Genomic DNA, 18,380 nt, shown 5'->3' on the forward strand with positions numbered 1-18,380 from the left:
CTCCATTAGAGCTATACATATATCTTCCTCTCTATATCCCTCTCTCTCTCTATATATATATATATATATATTGGCACCTTAAAGTGTGTTGTTTCTTCACTTTTGCACCACAACTCCTAGCCACACACCACCATTTCTGAGCTGGGATCCTTGGAGGTGGTATTTTGGTCATATAAGCTGGTTTTAGGCTGGGGAAGGTGCTGTTGTTGCAGTCTTCAAGGGTAACCCCTTTTTTCCCTTTTTAAGCTTTGTTTTGGTTACTCTCCTAGTCATCTTTGCATGCTTTGTTTGGCTTAGTTTTCAACTGTGAAAAGATCTATTTTTCAGTCTGTTTAAGGCCTCTTTGGTGTTGGGGTGGACCACCCCCTTTTGTGCCTTATTTTGCATTATTTTGAGCTCTCTCTTTAAGCCTTTGAGATCACCTTCTCTTGGCCTTTTAACCACTAAAATCCAGTGGATTTTGAGTAGTGGAAATGTGGTTTTGAGGCCTAAAATGAGAGGGGGTGGTTCCCCTCTCCTCTTGTCTTCTTTGTATGCATAGAGGGTCTATCAAATGAGCATTTTTTGCACTTCTTTGTGACTTTATTTAAGCTTGTTTTTGTGACTTTTGGGACCAGATATGATTCTGTTTTGGCTTGGTTTGGTCACCCCATGCATGCTATATACACTGTAGTGTAAATTTTGCAAACTAGTCTTGTATGCCTCATGTTTGAGCATGTCTTTCTAGCTGTTTTGGCCATATCTCAGCATGTTTTTGGTGTTGTTTTGCCATGCCTTAGCTCTGTTTTGGTTTGGTTTCATAGCATCTTGCATGCTCCTTACACTTGTAGTGCATTTCCATTCACTAGCTTAACATGCATCTCGCATTTGACCATCATTCTAGCATGTTTTGGGCTTAACTCCAACAAGCTTTTGGCCATATTTTAGCATGCTTAAGCTCTGTTTTAAGTTTTTTGGGTCATGCATGCCATGCTTTGTATATCTATAGTGCATTCTAGCTCACTAGCTTTGAGTTTCCAAGTTGCCAGAGTGCATTCCTTTGGCTATTTTCATGATTTGGCATCATTTGTATGTGACTTCAGTGCATGTAGTATGGTCATACACTCACATCTTTCACTCATTCAATGCATTAAAGGGTTTGTGCTTTATGCCTTAAACATGAGCCAGTGTGTATGCCATCTTGCCTAGGCTTTTGGGTCATCATTTCAGTGTGTATTTGGTCCTATTTTGCCATGGTATAGCTCTGATTTTTGTTGGTGAAGTCATCGCATGCTTGGTTTTGGTAGGTGTAGTGTAATCCTCCTTATTGGCCTAGCTTGCTCCATGTTTTGGCCCTTCATGCTAGCTTATTTTGGCTTTTCTCCATGCATATTTTAGCATCATTTTGGCATGCTCTAAGACTTTCTTGGGTTGTATTGGCCATATGCTTCATATATTGCATAGCTATAATGCAAGTGTCCATGCTAGTTTCAAGCTTTGAGCCCCCTAGCATGCTCCATTTGTGTCATGTGCATGATTTGGCATCATTTCGCATATTATTTCAGAGCATTTAGTGTTGCCACACTTCCATGTTTGTCACTCCTTGAGAACTTTTGAGAGTTGTGCTCTTATGCTTAGTTGATGAGCCATTGCATGTGCATGCATTGTCTTGCATTTCATGCCTTCATCTCAGCATTTTGGCCATTGTTTTGGGCATGATTGAGGTCTGTCCATATTCAGTTTAAGTCCATTTTTCATGTTGTTATACGCTTGTTGCATTGCGTGTTGTTGCATGCTTGTTGCATTCCATGATATTTGCATGCTTGTCGCATTGCATTGTGTGTGCATGCATTGCATTGTGTTTGGATAGGTAGTTAATCCAAACACGAGAAACGAGGGATGTTTCATACTTCAAGTGATGAAACGTGCCTCAATTCTCGGTCGCTGACCCTCTTGATCATGCATGATAGAGTTTGAGGCTTTATGTGTTTTCTTTGTGCATTCATTCATATTAATTGTGCAATCTTGGCTTCTTGGCCATCGTGCATTGCGATGCTCAGTTGGTGGCCCGAGAGTTGGGAACCACACTCCCTTGAGCGTAAGAAATGATAGGGAGAGTGGTTGTGCACACATACCTTGCTAATACACTGCCATGCCCCTTCTTGCTCTCTATTGCAACAAACTGGAAGTGTGCAGGATTTTCAGGTTGGCCGACCAGTAAAAGTGGCTGGCCGACCAGTTTTTTTGGTCTACAGCAAAGGTAAGTGGTCGGCAAGTGGTCTACCACATCAAAAACTGGTCAGCCATGTTCCTGGAGGTTCCCATGGTAGAGCAAAAGCTATCTGGAGCTTTGTACAATGTTCTGAGAACAATTGAAAATAGAGGCAAGTTGGGGCATCGCGATGGATTTCCGAACGAGGCGACCGAGCATGAATGCGCTTCTTGCTCCGAGGCCTCTTCTATTTTTTTTACTTAGCTTTTTTACTTAGCTAGCTAATGCATTGGTTTTTGTACTTAATTAGTTAATGCGCTTAACTATTCATTTGTGTTTGTAATAACTAGTTAGTTAACTTGTTAGTTAATTAGCTTGTTTTGTAATAAATTGTTTACTAGGATTAGTTAATTAATTCCGTTTTGTAATAATTAGTTTAATTAGCTTAGATTAGCTAGTTAGCTTATTATTCGGACCCTCCGTCGAGAGGGCACAACTGTTGTAATAAGTGTGTGTGTGTGCGTGTATGTGATGCATGTCTTCCAACCCCCATTTCTTTCTCCCTTTTACTTAACCACTTTCGAATGGTTAGTTTTAGGGCATATTTCAATTAGCATCCTTATGCTTCGCATGCGTGAGTCATTCGTCTGTCTTGCATGCACCGGGCTTGACACATCATACAAACTGCATTGTATTTCAATACCAATTTCAATGCATGTTATCAAGTTGCATTCATATGCCATTCTAGAATAGCCGAGCCTATCTTAGTTGCATTTTTTCATGCGTTGCATTAGGCATTCTTGACATAGCTAGGATCATGCATTGATTACTAACTAGCTTCTTTTTTTTGCTCGGAGTACACTGTGAGTGTTTTCGCTTTAGCATCCTTGCATGTATGTGAGTGACTGCCATGATAGAGTGCTTGCCATGAGGCTGTGTGTTTATGTGTTTAACTGCATGAATGCCTGTAGATGAAGGTCGGATTGCTTTAATTGGTACAATTCATTGAAATACGAGTTTTAAGCCCACTTAGAGTGGCAAAATCATGTTTTCTAAGCCCACTTGTGGGTTGCAAATCCGCGACTTAGCCTACTTGCGAGTAGCATTTTCAAACCATTTTCAAACAAACAAACATTGAATTGTTTTGTTCTAACTTGAGCGATTTAGTCTATACTTGTGTGCTATGCGCATCACATAGTAATTCTAGATTAATAACCGGAATAAGAACGCATGTGTTTTCAAAAACAACATATCATGTTAGTAAAGGTCGATCTTTGATCGGGCGAGCGGGGGTGCTCATTGCATGACCTTCCCCTCTTGTACCCAAGTTCCCGAGCCGAGGCAACTTTGGTGATGACGGACACGTGGCCCTAGGCACGAGTCAGGGTGTCCTAAATTTTCCAAAATAAAATATTTAGGTGGTGACTCTGAAATCTGGCAAAGCAGTCCACGTTTGGCACTTTTTGATTAAAATCGATTTTCCAAAACAATTTTTCAGATTTGGACTCTTTGGTGATTTATCAGTCTTACATTGCACTTTGTGAGATTAGATTCAGAACCATAACATGAGTCCGAACTGTAGTAGCTAAGAACTTACGATTCGTGCCCTCGTGCGCGGAGTGGTGTTTCGGGCGACCTAGAGTAATGTCCTTTAGTTCGGCATGCATTTCATTACTAACTCTGTTGTGCATGACGCTATCATATTTCCACTAATACGTTTGGCATTTCAACTGCAGTCTTTCCCAAACTGCACTGATACACTGTATTGGCACACTGTACTCATACTGTATCTAATTTCTGCATGACATTTATTCTGCATACTATGCCTGTATCTGAAACAGACACTGTAGCTGGTATGTTGACAACTGTTTTTTCCAAATTTCATTCGTGCTGAGGACACCAGTAGTGGTAGCAGCACTAGCAGTACCTCCTCCAACAGTAAGGAAGAAAGAGAGGCAGACCCCAGCACATGGCTGAGATGTGCGCCATAGTCAAGGCAGTATAAAGGCATCCAAGGCTAGAACAGTCCTCAGAGCCCATATTGAGCGACGATGATGCCGAGACTAATGACTCCGAGGAGGCAGTGAATCGATATTCAGAGTCATCGGAAAGTGGAGATGATGATGTTAGCTCGAGGTCTGAGAGTGGAAGTGACGCCGAGACGGGCTCTAAGGCAGGGAGTAGAGATGATACTAGCTCTAGTTCAGAGCTTACTTCTGACAGTGGTGTTGATGGAGACAGTGCCCCCGAGCCCCTCTGAGGAAGAGGTTGAAGAGGGCCTCTCGAGCTTGAGGGGACTGGTGTCAATTTTCTTTTGTACTTTTTGCTTAGTTTCTTTCTATTTGGTAGCATTAACACATGTATAGCTTTAGATAGGCTTTATTTTTTTTTTTGCTTTTGAAACTTGTACTCCTCTTTTGTAAAAACCATGACCAGAATAAAACCTCACAATTTTTATGAAAAATGTTGTTATTTTTTGCACCATGAGCACCAAAAAACTGAAAAAAAGTACTCAAAACACAAAGATCAAGACAAAACACATGCTGCCAACACTGCCCAGCACCTAGGTGGACGGTAGGCCAGAAAAGAGAGCTGTCGGCCACAAAGGGAAGTTGTCGACTAGAGGAGGTGGCCAGTGGCCTACCGGCCACAAGTGTGAGGAACCTCCAGATTGTTGACAGTTGGCTTCCACTCACAGCCTTATTTTATACAAAGGTTCTCTTTCGTGATCACTTCTCCAGAACCTTATTCCAGCTGCTATTTCTTCCACATATGGAGATATTCCTTGCCGAGAAGCTCACGAATTGAATAACTACTTTAGACGGCACGGAAAAGGTAAATTTCTGGGATTTCAGCGTAAATGCACCTTTCTGTTGAGCCACACTCCGCTTTGTTTTTCGTTCCTCCATGCTGCGGCCCGATGCTAGGACCTAATTACACATGTATTTCGCTTTGGAACACAAGAAATATGCCCAACTCTTGAAGAATTTTGGGCATTGATGGAAACCTGGCGCGATGAGGGAATCATGCCTCAGTCCTGTTTTGGCCACGCCCAAGCTTTGGGATGAATGTGTGGGCTCACTTTGCACGAGGCTCGATCTTTGGCCCACAACGGAAAGCTAGACATACCCAGCTTGATTCATCGATTTTTTTACATCGGTGACAGAGGTGACCTTCTCTGGCAAGGTTTTCAACAACGTGCCCTCTGTTTATGCATGCTTGCACATTTCCTTCTTGCCCCTAGTTTCAGCGGATCCATAATTCAGCTGATTGAAGTGGCCCAAGGTCTCAAAAAAAGGTAAGAGTTGTATTGATTTGGCGTTAGCCAAGACCCTGATGGGCTTAGATGCTTTTCATCGGCGAGCGACTACCAGATTCGCGGGGAGTCCACTACTTCTTCAGGTATTGTTTTCCACCCTTTTGTCATATGTATTTCTCACATCACTCGACACTCATGCTCTATTTTTCTCTCAAAGCCCTTTTCTTACTTTTTTCTCAACATACATCCATCTATTCTTTAATCTCTCTTATTTTATCTCTTCCCAGGTATGGCTCTTGGATAAGCTGAAGGTGGTGGACTCTTGCCCTGAGTAATCAGCTCGACCTTATTTCTTCCGCCAATGACTAGTGGATTTCCTCAATGAGAGATGGTGGTGCAACTGGATGCGTAGCAGGTCTGCAACTTACATTGCTTGACGTTGCCCATGGCTTAATCTGACCGCGATAAGTTACAGCATGGCTCGACAGCCTGACATATAGTTGATTGGCCTCATGCACTGCGTGTTCTACTTCCCTTTCCGATTCAGACGCCAATTCGGGCATGATCAGACTTGCCCAGAGGATGGAGTAGAATACCCAACTTCATTCTCGATTCATGCCTTACACTTAGCTAGGTACCTCGCTGCTTAGAGGACGAGAGAGTTTCTGGCCCTTGCCCCTAGTTTTAGTTATGCCCTTTTTGCCGAGTGCTTGGCTTGGTTCTAGGATGAGGCACAAGTCAGGCCCACTTTGGCTTTAGAAGCTTCCGCAAGCATGAGCAGAGGGCGCAGGAGCATCTGACTCACCTATGCCCCTAGTTTATTGGTTCGACCTTTCTTTTCAAGTTTTATGATGTAAAAGAAACTTTGATTTGTATCAGAGAGTTAGAGAACTTTATGTTAAAATCAATGGCATTGAAGTTGTGAGCACTAAAAATATTCCTTTTGGTCCAAAAATGGTCTATGTTGTTAAAGGTAAAATTTTGAACAAAATCTACTTTTATTAAAACTTTCCGAAACCATTTTCGAAAGCGATCACCACCTAACACGCATAGAATCGATCCTCAAGATATACAACCCCAAATCAAAAGATCATAACTGCCCCTAATTGAATACATTGCTCTGCATTATAACCAGCTCTTCTTCCTAGAACAAAGATCACAACCGAACTTTCAGATAAAGAACAGACAAAGATGACTTGATCAGATACATGGACATGACAGTTGAGTTGGGGTTGATTACGACCGAACTTCAAGATGAAATTGCCTACATATCCCGTAGATGCGAATTAGGCCTTATTTAGCTTGATTCAGGTTCACTCGAGTATTCACACTCTCCATTTGCGCCCTAACTTTTGCCAAAGTCGCCCCTTTGGGTTTTCAACCTTGTGAGCTTAATTTTTCTTTATTTCTAATTTTTCATGCTCTAACTTTTGCCTAGGTCGCCCTTTCGGGTTTTTGGCCCAGCGAGCCTCTCAGGGATATTATTTTTTCAACTTGTCCATGTTGAACGGATGTGAAAATTCCAGGCCATCCAAGTCCATAAGAATAACCGCCCCTCCTGAACAAATTGACTTGATGATGTAAGGACCAATCCAGTTGTGTTTAAACTTGCCCCTAGGGTCTTGAATGGGATTCCAGTTGTTTTTCAGCACCGTGTCCCCTTCTTGAAGATTTCTGCACTTAACTTTCTTGTTAAAAGCCCTGGTAATTCTGTGCTGGTAGCCCTGAACATGATACAATGCTTTCAGCCTTCTCTCATCAAATAGCATTAACTCTTCAAATCAACTCTGTTGCCAGTCCGCCTCTACTATCTGACACTCAGTCATAACTCGTAGCGACAGGACTTTTACTTCAATTGGAAAAACGGCTTCCATCACGTAGATGAAAAAATAAGGAGTTACCCCTGTAGACGTTCGGATCGAAGTTCTGTAGCCTTGAAGTGTGAATAGCAATTTATCTGGCCAGTCCTTGTAGGTCTCAACCATCTTCTGCAAGATGTTCTTGTTGGCGGCTTCAACAACTCCATTGGTGTGTGGCATGTATGTAGATGACTTATGGAACACCACATTGTATTTCTCCAACAAGTCTATCACCTCTTTTTTGAAGTGGGAGCTATTATCTGATATGATCTCGTTTGGGACTCCGTACCGACAAATGATATTGTTTCTGATGAACTTAGCCACATGCGATGCCTTCAAGACTACATAGGATTGAGCTTTCACCCATTTTGTAAAATAATCAATCACCACCAAGATATATTCATGCCCATTCGACCCTTTTGGCGTGACTGCACCGATAACGTTGATTCCCCAGACTGAGAAAGGCCATGGCAAAGTCATGTTGTACTGTTTTAACGGTGGAATATTCATGAGATTGGCAAGAATTTGGCATTTGTGGCATCGTTGAACAAAACCAATACAATCCTCCTCCATGGTGAACCAATAGAATCCTTGCCTGAGAATCTTCTAGGCTAGCATCACACCGTTCATATGCGCCCTGCATTCCCCGTCGTAGACAACCTCCATAAGGTACTTCGATTTCTCTTATTCCACACACAACTTATGCATTCCCAGATGATCTCTCATATATAGTTTACCTCCATAGATGATAAATTGGACGGTTATTTGCCGTATTCCCTGTTTGTCCTTGGCATTTTCCCCTGGTGGATAAATCTCATTTTCCAAGAAGTTCCAAATATCGTAGTACCAGGGGTTTTTGTTTTGCACTTCATCTATCGCGGCAATAGTTTCATAAGCCAACGTGTATTTCTGCTCGATGATAATCGGACGCATCCGAACTCCAAGTGGGATGTCTACTATAGAAGATAAAGTTGCTAAAGTATCAGCGAACCTGTTGTTCTCTCTTAGTAAATGCGTAAAAGTCAGCTTTTCAAACTTAGGAATCAGAACATCCAAGGACTGATGGCAAACCTTCATCTTTTCTTCTTTGATTTTCCAGTCTCCATTCACTTGAGAAACAACTAAGTTCGAGTTCTCGATAACATTCAATCTTATTTCCCCTAGTTCTATGGCGGTTTCTAAACCAGCAATACACGCTTCATATTCTGCTTCATTATTGGACACCCTGAACCGGAGTTTGAAGGCTAAAGGTATATGGGAGTCGTCGGGTGCTATCAGCAACACACCTATCCCATAACCATACTGATTGGACGATCCGTCAAAGTACAACGTCCAAGTTTTCTCCTCAACTTACAGAATGGCTTCATCTGGGAACAAGTATTCCACAGCGTCATCTCCTTTTACCATGTGGTCTACCAAGAACTCCGCTACAGCTCTTCCCTTGACTGACTTGCGGGTGACATATTTGAGATCAAATTCGGAGAGAATAAGCAACCAACGGGCTAGCCAACCTGTAAGCGTTGGTTTTTCAAAGAGATATTTGATGGGGTCTAATCTCGAAATCAGGATTACAGAGTGAGCTAACAAGTAGTGCCTTAACTTCCTGGTAGCCCATACTGAGGCTAGGCAACCTTTCTCCAATGGAGTATAGTGGCTCTCATAATCTAGCATTTCTTGCTTAAGTAGTAGATGACTTTTTCCACCCTATCTTCAGATTCCTGAGTGAGCATGCGTCCCATGGTCGTGTCTATTACTGACAAGTACATAATCAAAGGCTTCTCCGACTCTGGCGGCGAGAACACAAGCGGGTTCTGGAGGTACTACTTAACCTGTTCAAAGGCAAATTGATAGCGATCATCCCATCGAAATTTCTTCCCTTTCTTCAGGAGACCAAATATTGGTTCACAAGTCAAGATTAATCTGCAAAATAAACCATCTTACGAATTGCACTTTACCCAGAAGGCCTCACACCTCCTTTTCAGTTCTCGGTGGTGGCATTTCTAGGATGGCCTTAATTTTGGAAGGATCTACTTCAATGCCCCTTTGTGTAATCAAAAAGCCAAGCATTTTCCCTGCCGTTACGCCGAAGGTGCATTTCTGTGGGTTTAACCTCAATATGTATTCCCTGATCCATTGAAAGAATTTCCTTAAGGCAGTGTAGTGGCCCTCTCTTTCTTTGGAGTTGACAATCATGTCGTCCGCGTACACCTCGACCTCTTTGTGGATCATGTCATGCAGAATGGTGGTCGCAACCCTCTGATAAGTAGCTCCAGCATTTTTTTAGACCAAACGGCATAACCCAGTAGCAGTAGGTATCCCACGGCATAGTGAATGCGGTCTTCTCTCTGTCCTCGAGCACCATCAGAATTTGGTTGCACCCGGCAAACCCATCCATAAAGGATAGCAATGCATGGCCCGCACTGAAGTCCATTAACTCATCATTGTGCGGCAAAAGAAAGTCATCATTCGGACTGACTCTGTTCAAGTCCCAAAAGTTTACACACACCCAGATTCTACCATCCTTCTTTGGCACTGGTACGATGTTGGCCAACCAAGTCGAATACTCAGATACTAATAAGAAACTTGCCTTGATCTGCTTGGTGACCTCTTCTTTGATTTTCAGCGCCCAATCTAAATGGATTCTACGCAACTTCTGCTTGATCGGTCGGGCCTTGAGGTCAAGAGGGATCCGATGTTGTACAATCTCAGGACGATTCCAGGCATGTCTTCGTAGGACCACGTGAAAACATTTTTGAAATCTTTTAACAAAGCGACTCGCGCTCCTCCGAAGACAACGTGGACTCGATCTAGACCAGACGCGAATCCTTTTCATTACCCATATTAATGGCAATGATTTCATTAGCACTGTGTTTAGCAAACCTCTCCTCCTCTCGATTAATTAAGTTTTTCAAAACCAAAGGAATTCCTTCATCTTCGTTTTCATTAAAATTCTGAAAATCTTGGTCAATACAATAAACCAACGGCACAAAGAAGTACACAAAATTCGCAAGGTTTTCATTCAAAAGGACCAGATATTTGGCTACGGACTCAAAAGAAAAGCTGAATGAAGGCCTAGACAGGACTTGGGTATCTGGGTTACCACCCCCACAAATACTAGACTCAAACTCAGAAGAACGGAATTTGATTCCGACCCTACAGACTCAGGGGAATCAGATTCTAGCTCATCACCCGACTCAGAACCGCACAGACAACCTTCCTCCAACTGCCAGATAAGAGATGGTGCCTTTGATACATCCAAAATGCTGCTGGTTGGGCTGACACCCGGTTTCTCCCCGATCACGGAGATAGTAAGGTTATCCTCCAGTCCTCTGAGTCGGCCGCAAGATCTGTCAGGAGACTAGCCAGTGTTGCCCTTACTCCAAGTTTGCGATTTTCTGAGTCACTTTCCATGCTCTGTTCAGCTTTAGTGCTTGGTTCAACCCTTTCCTCAGTATCACTGTCTTGCAGCTGCAGATCAAAGAAGATCTCGAACCCGGAGACACGCTGCTTCATGGAATTCACCCAAGGCTCAGAAAAGCCACAAAATAGGAAATCTTCTCCCTCTCAAACAAAGCGGCCATTCATTGTCCCCTGGATTGGCCTATGATTAAGCTCATTGCATTTCTTGGCTTGCTTAGCCTTGGCTCTACCTTTCATCTCTTCTCTCTTCCTGATTCAGTCCTCTTTGGTGGGCACATAGCCCAGTTCAAAGGCATGTGGGTTGTGTAGCACACCTGCCAGTGCTGCCACGCCTTTTGAGCCACTTCTTCCAAGTCCCATTCCTGGAACATACTGCAGTTTGTTCATGAAATAGATAGACTGGGTGCTGATGTGCATGCCTTCGTCTGCGGCTAGAATGGTCTGCACTACCCAGGCTTCAGCCAGAGTGAACTTTGAGGGGAATACATCCTTCTCACCATGAGTGATCTGCAACACTGGTGTAGTTACCTCTGGTGGTGGATGGATGGATGAATTCCTAAAAACAATCACCACTCCTTTCCCGTGATGGTACTTCAACATTTGGCGGAGAGTAGAGGAGACGACTTTCACATGATGCAACCAAGGCCTCTCTAACAGTAAATTGAAGGTAGCCAACACATCCAAGACATGGAACTCTACTTTTTGCTCAGTTGGACCCACCTGGACTTTAATTTGCACCTTGCCCGTAGCCTCTCTACTCATATTATCATATGCCCAAATTACTTGGGCTGTGGGAACAAAGTTTGCTAGTTTAAGGCCAATTGCATAAGCGGTGCGAGAAGGACAGACATTGATGGCCGAACTGGTATCTATTAAGACCACTGGTACCCATTTCTCCCTACACTCCACAGATATGTACAAGGGTTTGTTGTGAGTTGAGCCTTCTAGCAGCAGTCCTTTGTCAGAGAAGGTCAAGGTTGGCCTAGTGCCACTTGGGAAAACCAATCCCACAATCTATTCGGGGGTAGTGTCAATGGACAATTTAGCGTTGTCCATCTCTGACAACACTGCCTGTCGGTGCACCCGGGAGGCCATGAGGAGACCCCAGATGGAGATGTCAGCTTGGATTTTCTTAAGCTGTTTTAACACTGCCTCTTCTTCCAGTTGTTTCTCTTTTTGTTTCTCGACCTCTCTATCTTTTCCAGATGCCTCAGCTTGATCCAGGTGCGGCGACTTAAAATACTGCCCACTTCTTGTCATATGGTGTATTTCTTTCGCATACCACATGTTGTCTGAAAGGCACTCACCCCAGTCTTGGTCAGTGTGGGCCAGATGCAGATCATCATCATTCCACCATACACCTTTAGCGGTCGACAAACAGTTGTCCAGCTCCATTTGTATTACCTTCACATCACAAGTATCCTTTACAGGGTGTTGGGCTATTGCTGCTTCCTAGTTGTCTTCAACCCTCTCTCGTTCAAACTGCTTCAATGCAGCTTCCTGTTCCGTGTCCGTAGTGCTCACAGTGCCCAATTCCTGAGCTGAATTTTACATACCAACGCTCTCTAGCTGCTTTTCCTTCTCATCGGCCTTTTCGGCCATTACAGTAATCCCTATTTCCTTTTCCTCCAGTTTCATTTCAGTTCTTTCCTCCTTATCGGTCTCATCACTCAGCTATCTAAAGTTGTTAGTTGCTCCGTTCAAGTCAAACCAGCTAATCTACATATCCTGCTGATCCTGCTCATAAAAGAACTACAGGTTGTCCAAATCCTCCTCGAGTTTTGCTAGATCATCCAACCCCTGACTTGGGCCATCTGGTCGAACCACATTGACATCTACCAACGCTGGCAATGCCAATTCAGGCTTGATTTGACCAGTCGGCACAATATAGTAGCTCGAGTCATACATCATATCAATTAAGTCCTCAGAACACTCTGGCAACGGACTAGTACCTTCCTCCAAGGTAGACTTCCCTTCCACTATAAGCATCACCACAGGCTTGGGTTTAGGGTCGGACGTGTTCATCATGCACAGATCTGCACCTTCTAGAATGAACAACATCAGTTTTGGTAGGTGGGAGGGGGTAATATATATGCTGGGGTCATAAGGGTGTCTAGTGTATAGATCAGGTTAAGATTTTGAGGCGGGGGGACTTGATCATGGGCCGGGAGTGGATTTGTGGTCTTGTTGGGTTTTTGAGATAGAGCGATCACCTTGTTATTAATGAGATCCTAAATCTCATGATGCAGTCAAAAGCACTGGTCAGTATCATGGCCATGTTGTTGGTGAAACGCGCAGTTTTTTGCAGGGTTGTGTTTGGGTGGAAGGGGATCAAGCAATGGACGGGGTTCTAATGGTTTGAGGTGCCCTTTTTAACTAGCACCTTCATGGCTTGACACAGGGTCATGTATAGTTGATTAAAGGTCCTCTGGGATCGGTTAGGATTGGAGGGTGTTTATGAGCTCATGTTGGCAAAAGGGTCGACAGTCTTGGTTATGGTGACAACACCTACATCTAATGGCCTCGTAGCCATGCTACCCCTAACAGCATTGGAACTGCGTACAAACGGCCTTTTTGCCGACTCATTCTCATCTATAATCAGCCCATGTTTCATGGCGTCTTCGATTTGCACCCCCATTTCATGGAGTTTTGTAAATGTGAATAGAGGTAGGACGATCATCTTTTTCAACAGTTTGCCATGTAGATTTCGGACAACCATCCTGATATGATCTTTCTCAGAAGGCCTTGTGGTCATTATCGAGGCCTTAGCTTTCCATATTTTCACAAATTTTGAGAAGCCCTCATTCGGCTTTTGGCGTGTTGCCTTGAGATCATGAGTTGTGACCTCAATTTGTGTATTATAGGAATACTGTACGATGAAGGCCTCGGCCATCTCCTCCCAATTCTGCTTAATAGAATCTTCCAACTTCGCATACCATATGGCCGTTATACCCGACATGGTCCGGCCAAAGAGAGACAACTTTTGTAGTCTAGTCAGGCCCATCGGTCGCAAGATGTTAGAAAATAGCCGAAGGTGAACCACTGGATCACTAGAGCCGTCAAATTGATCGATGTGTGACATTTTGAACCGATCGGCAATGTTACTGCAGAATCGATGTACCCATCCTCTATGTCCGGGATGGAGTTAACACCTTGTGTTCTCTTGAATAGTTTCTCCAGTTTATTGACCTTGAGTGCAGTTGGGTCAACCTCAAACTCAAACGAAGCTTCAGTATGATATGCAGGTGCTTTGGGAAGCACAATGGTAAAGGCTAGAGAAGCAAGATGGAAAAAGAGGTGAACCACCCCTCCACCCTTTAAGGCCTTAAACCACAAGTTTTAGCCCAAAATTATAGAGGTTAAATAGCCCAAAAATAATAGAAAAGCAGTAGGAAAAATAGTAGAAAAGTAGCAAACAAAACAAGGAAACAAATCAAGCCTTATACCTTTTGAAGATGAGAACAGTTCCAAGCAACAATCCAACAAAAACATACCCTCAAGAGCTCAAAGAAGGCTCAAAAGTACCTCAGCTCCAAGATGGTAACGTTTGGTTTGGAGTGTATAGGCAAAAAGTCAAGAAATTTACAAGAGATAGAGAGAGAGAGAGAGAGAGAGAGAGAGAGAGAGAGAGAGAATTGTAGAGAGAGAGAGAGAAAATAATTTGCCTAAAAATTTTCTAACCTTGAAAGCAAGAGGGGAGATCCTCTATATATAGAAAAACATCACACTCCCTCAGATAAGAAAGTGCATGCATTTATGCCAACAGTTGGCAGAAAAATATCTGTAAACACACTTGTGGCCGGTAGGCCACTAATGCTGGCTGGCAGGCCACATCAGTTGCCGGCAGCCAATTGTAGTGGCCAACATGCCACAAGAGATTGCAAGCTTGAAAATCTATGGTTGTGGTCGAAAACAAGGCAAGAGGTATGTAGGTTTCGAAAGGCTCGAAGCAGTGGCATTCTACTGAGGACTTCGAGCACTTGACAAGCATATACACTTATCATTGGGTGTGCAAGTGGTGACATCCAAGTCGTGAGTGCAATCAAAAATGGTGTGTCTACACCCTAAGTCGCCCCATTTCCCTTCTCGCCATGATGTATTTCCCCAGTAAGGCAGCTGCTAGAATCAGACTCTCCATTTGGGCAGAAAGAAAAGCTCTTATCAGATCGACCTCCCTAAATCGAGACACATCCCTAACGGCTGCATCCTCAAGTGCCCCTAGCAAGTGGTTGGTAGCGACTCTAGCATCGCTTAGCAAATTGGAACGCTCGTCCACCTCAGACCAGGGCAAGCCGATTACTACGCTTAAGTGATGAGCGACAGTTCTCACTATGCTGAAGGTCGAGCTCGCTTCCACTATACTGGCTTGAGTTGTACTTGGGCACTCTACCTCTACCCTTGGCTCTGAGCTTTGAGTTGTACTTGGGCACTCCACCTCCACCCTTCCCCCTGTGCTTCTTGTCTCCCTCTTTGCCACTTCTACTTCTAATTTTGGTTAGGGAAGGTCAGCCCTCTACTCTGTTGCTCCTTCTTCAGACTCCACTAAGTCCACGAATTCAGCGATCGGGGGGTCTTCTTCAGCCTCGTCAAACTCTACTTCTGGCCTTGGTGGCTCACCCTTCTTTCTCACCTCCGCCTCCTCAGTCTAGTCGGCCACCCCCTCCTTGGCATTCTTCATTCTCTTCCCCTTACTCCATTTTGTAGAGTGGGCATTTTCTTTTTCAATCACTCCAGCTTGGCCTTACTCTTCTCCTTTAAAGGAATGACAGGCGCCTTAATCAATCGATGGCAAGTAGCCTTGTGCATATATGGTTTTGGAGCAAGGCCCAACTCCTTCTCCTTGAATTTCTCTACTGCAGCAAAGGCCTGGTGGTCTTTGACCTTTTGTGCCTTCCTTTAAGCATCAATATCTTCAGGGATAGGGTCACCCTCCAATGGTTCTGGCCCTAATTTAATGGAAAATAAAGCCGAAGGCTTTACAAGGTCGTCCTACTTTAATCCCTTATTTTCCTTTAATTTCTTCACCCGCTGCACTCGTTTTTCTACAGCCACTGTCGAATTTGGCTGCACCGACTTGGTGGGGATATTTGAAACTATTCGAACACCCCTATCCCCAATTGATGGACACATCAAACCACTTGGTCACCAACCCCCTCCCAGGCACCGCTTGTAGGGCTACCCAGGTATCTTGCTGGCCTACTACCTTGTAGTAAGAGAAGAACTCATCCACCGACATCTCCTCACGTTCGGTCACCCATGGCAAGGAGATTGCGCTAGTGAACAGAAAAGAGAAAGTGTTAATACATCAGACCGTTCGAATTCACGCGCTATAGTAACCCTTTACCTTCGAAACAATTCAAAATCTATATCGGCAGCATTGATCACTCCACGTAGACAGCCGAGATTAATTCCCCCAACCACCATCTCTCTTTTTTCGCTTCCACGTCACATCCACGTCACGTCCTCATATGCATTCCTACTTCTTGAGCCTGGTGCCCCACTGAAACATTTAACCCTTCACACAACCCTTGGTCGATCAGGTTTGTCGATCGAGGGTGTCACTCGGTTGGCCTACCCTCGGTCGGTTAGGTTTGTCATTCGGTAGACCTGCTATCGGCAGGTCACCCTCAATCGGCTAGACCCACCGATCAGCCTTTTTGCTAGTCAGCTAGTTTCAACGTTTGGCCACATTCGTCCACTCAGCCCACTTTGCTTGTCATCCCCCTCCGTCGTCTCCCCACATTCTAAACTAGAGGGAACATTGGGATTACAGGGATGTTGATGCACCCAGTTAAACATATTTATTTCCTTCCCAAACCGCCCTGTGACCAATCGCCCTTTGTCTCCAGACCCCCCTTTTCTTTTTTCTTTTCGTCTCCCTTACCAAACAGTTTCCTTTCCTTTCGTTTTGTTACTCAGACTTGGGGGACTATGCCAATTTCTAATTCCTTTCGCTGGTCTAAAATTGCACTCGGGAATAGGGGACTACTGATAAGGCAAGGCCTAGGATGGCCCAAGAGGGCCAAACCCATGGTTGCTATAGGTTTTCCAAACAATTATTTGATTAGTTATCATTATAAAGCCTAGTAAAACAGGCCCAACACCAACACCAATAGAGAACTCACAATAGTCAAGCACATGCATGAACTGGGCATGTGTTAAGCAAGAGCCTAGCCACGTGGCAGACAAAGATTCTACAAAGATGTTGAACCTACGCGCCAAGCATTAAATGTGACTGTCAAGGCATTAAATGCAATAAGACCTCTCACACTGAAGCATGGTGAAATGGCCATGGCCAACTGCAAGCAGGTGGCAGACTTTTGGCTAATGGGACAACATGAATAGACAAGGAAATGATTAATAAGAGATATAAGGAAGCTTCTAAGGGACATTTGGTAACAAGTGATACTCTCTCTCTCTCTCTCTCTCTCTACATTCTCAATACTCTCTTAATTTCTCCTGAGCTCTTACTTTGGTCTTATCTTCATCTAACTTGATCATTGAAGGGTACATAGGAAGGAGCCATCCCCAGTTCGGAACCTTCCTACTGGACTTGTTGCAAGTCTATCTAGGAGGACGAAAATCAATCACCTCGTAGAACACTTGGATCAGTCTGATCCATCAGCACCGATCAAACTACAGTATCAATTATGATAAAAATTTGATTGCAATTGAATTTCAATTGACTTTGATTGAACCAATAACCTTTCACTCGACTTGTTTTTTGATTTACTTTCTTATTTCAAAATATTAGTCTTTTACATTGTTCCTATCAATCACTGTGTTAAACAAAGGAAGAGGCCTATTTTTGCAAACCTGGGTAGATTGGTCTTTCCACATTTATCTCTTTCATTCACCCTATTGTTATCAAGCAAAGGAAAGCCTCATTTTCCCCTTACATTCACATTTCCTTTCTCCCATCTTTTTCTTGGGGTTTGCATTTATTCATGTTCCAATTTAAATTTGAAAGAACCTACGGTGTCTAATCATGTGTCTCGTTTCAATGATTCAAATTCTTCATCATTTTATAAGGTTCTCAATGTATAACATCTATCGAAAAAAAAAAAAAAAGATTGATTCGATAATCGTGACTTTTCATTTTATCCCGTTTGTTTTCAAAAAAAGGACAATAAGTATGTTTTTGGACACGAACTATCCATTTTTTAGAGACAAAAATAATAAAAAGAAAATGTTATAATTATCACGTTGACCAAACTTTTTTAATGGATGATATAGACAAATGGTATTACAAAATGAACGGTTTTGATCATCAAAATGGGACCCATGGTGAGCCCCTCAATCTGAAGTTGAGATTTAAATTTGAGAAAAATCCTTCCTTTAGCTATCAAATAATCATAGCATAGTACTCAGAATTGAGACAAAATACAAAAAATAAACTTATATTAAACTAAAATTAGTACCCATTTGGCTAATATTTTTGCGACTTTCGTGTTCTCTTTTCATCTCTTTTAAATGGGTGAAAAAACCAACCTAAAAAAAATGCTTCAAAATTAACTTCTAAACTTGGGCAAATGAGTGAGAATTTTTGGGGTAAGCAAGGAAAAATCTGCAAATTGAACTGGTCCAACCCAATTCGATAGGTTTTGTTTGGTTTTTTTTTTTTTTAATTTGTGGTTCGGTCCTAATTTAG

Source organism: Camellia sinensis, chromosome 6, assembly GCF_055761805.1.
Source record: "Camellia sinensis isolate YWXY chromosome 6, ASM5576180v1, whole genome shotgun sequence".
Taxonomy (NCBI): domain Eukaryota; kingdom Viridiplantae; phylum Streptophyta; class Magnoliopsida; order Ericales; family Theaceae; genus Camellia; species Camellia sinensis.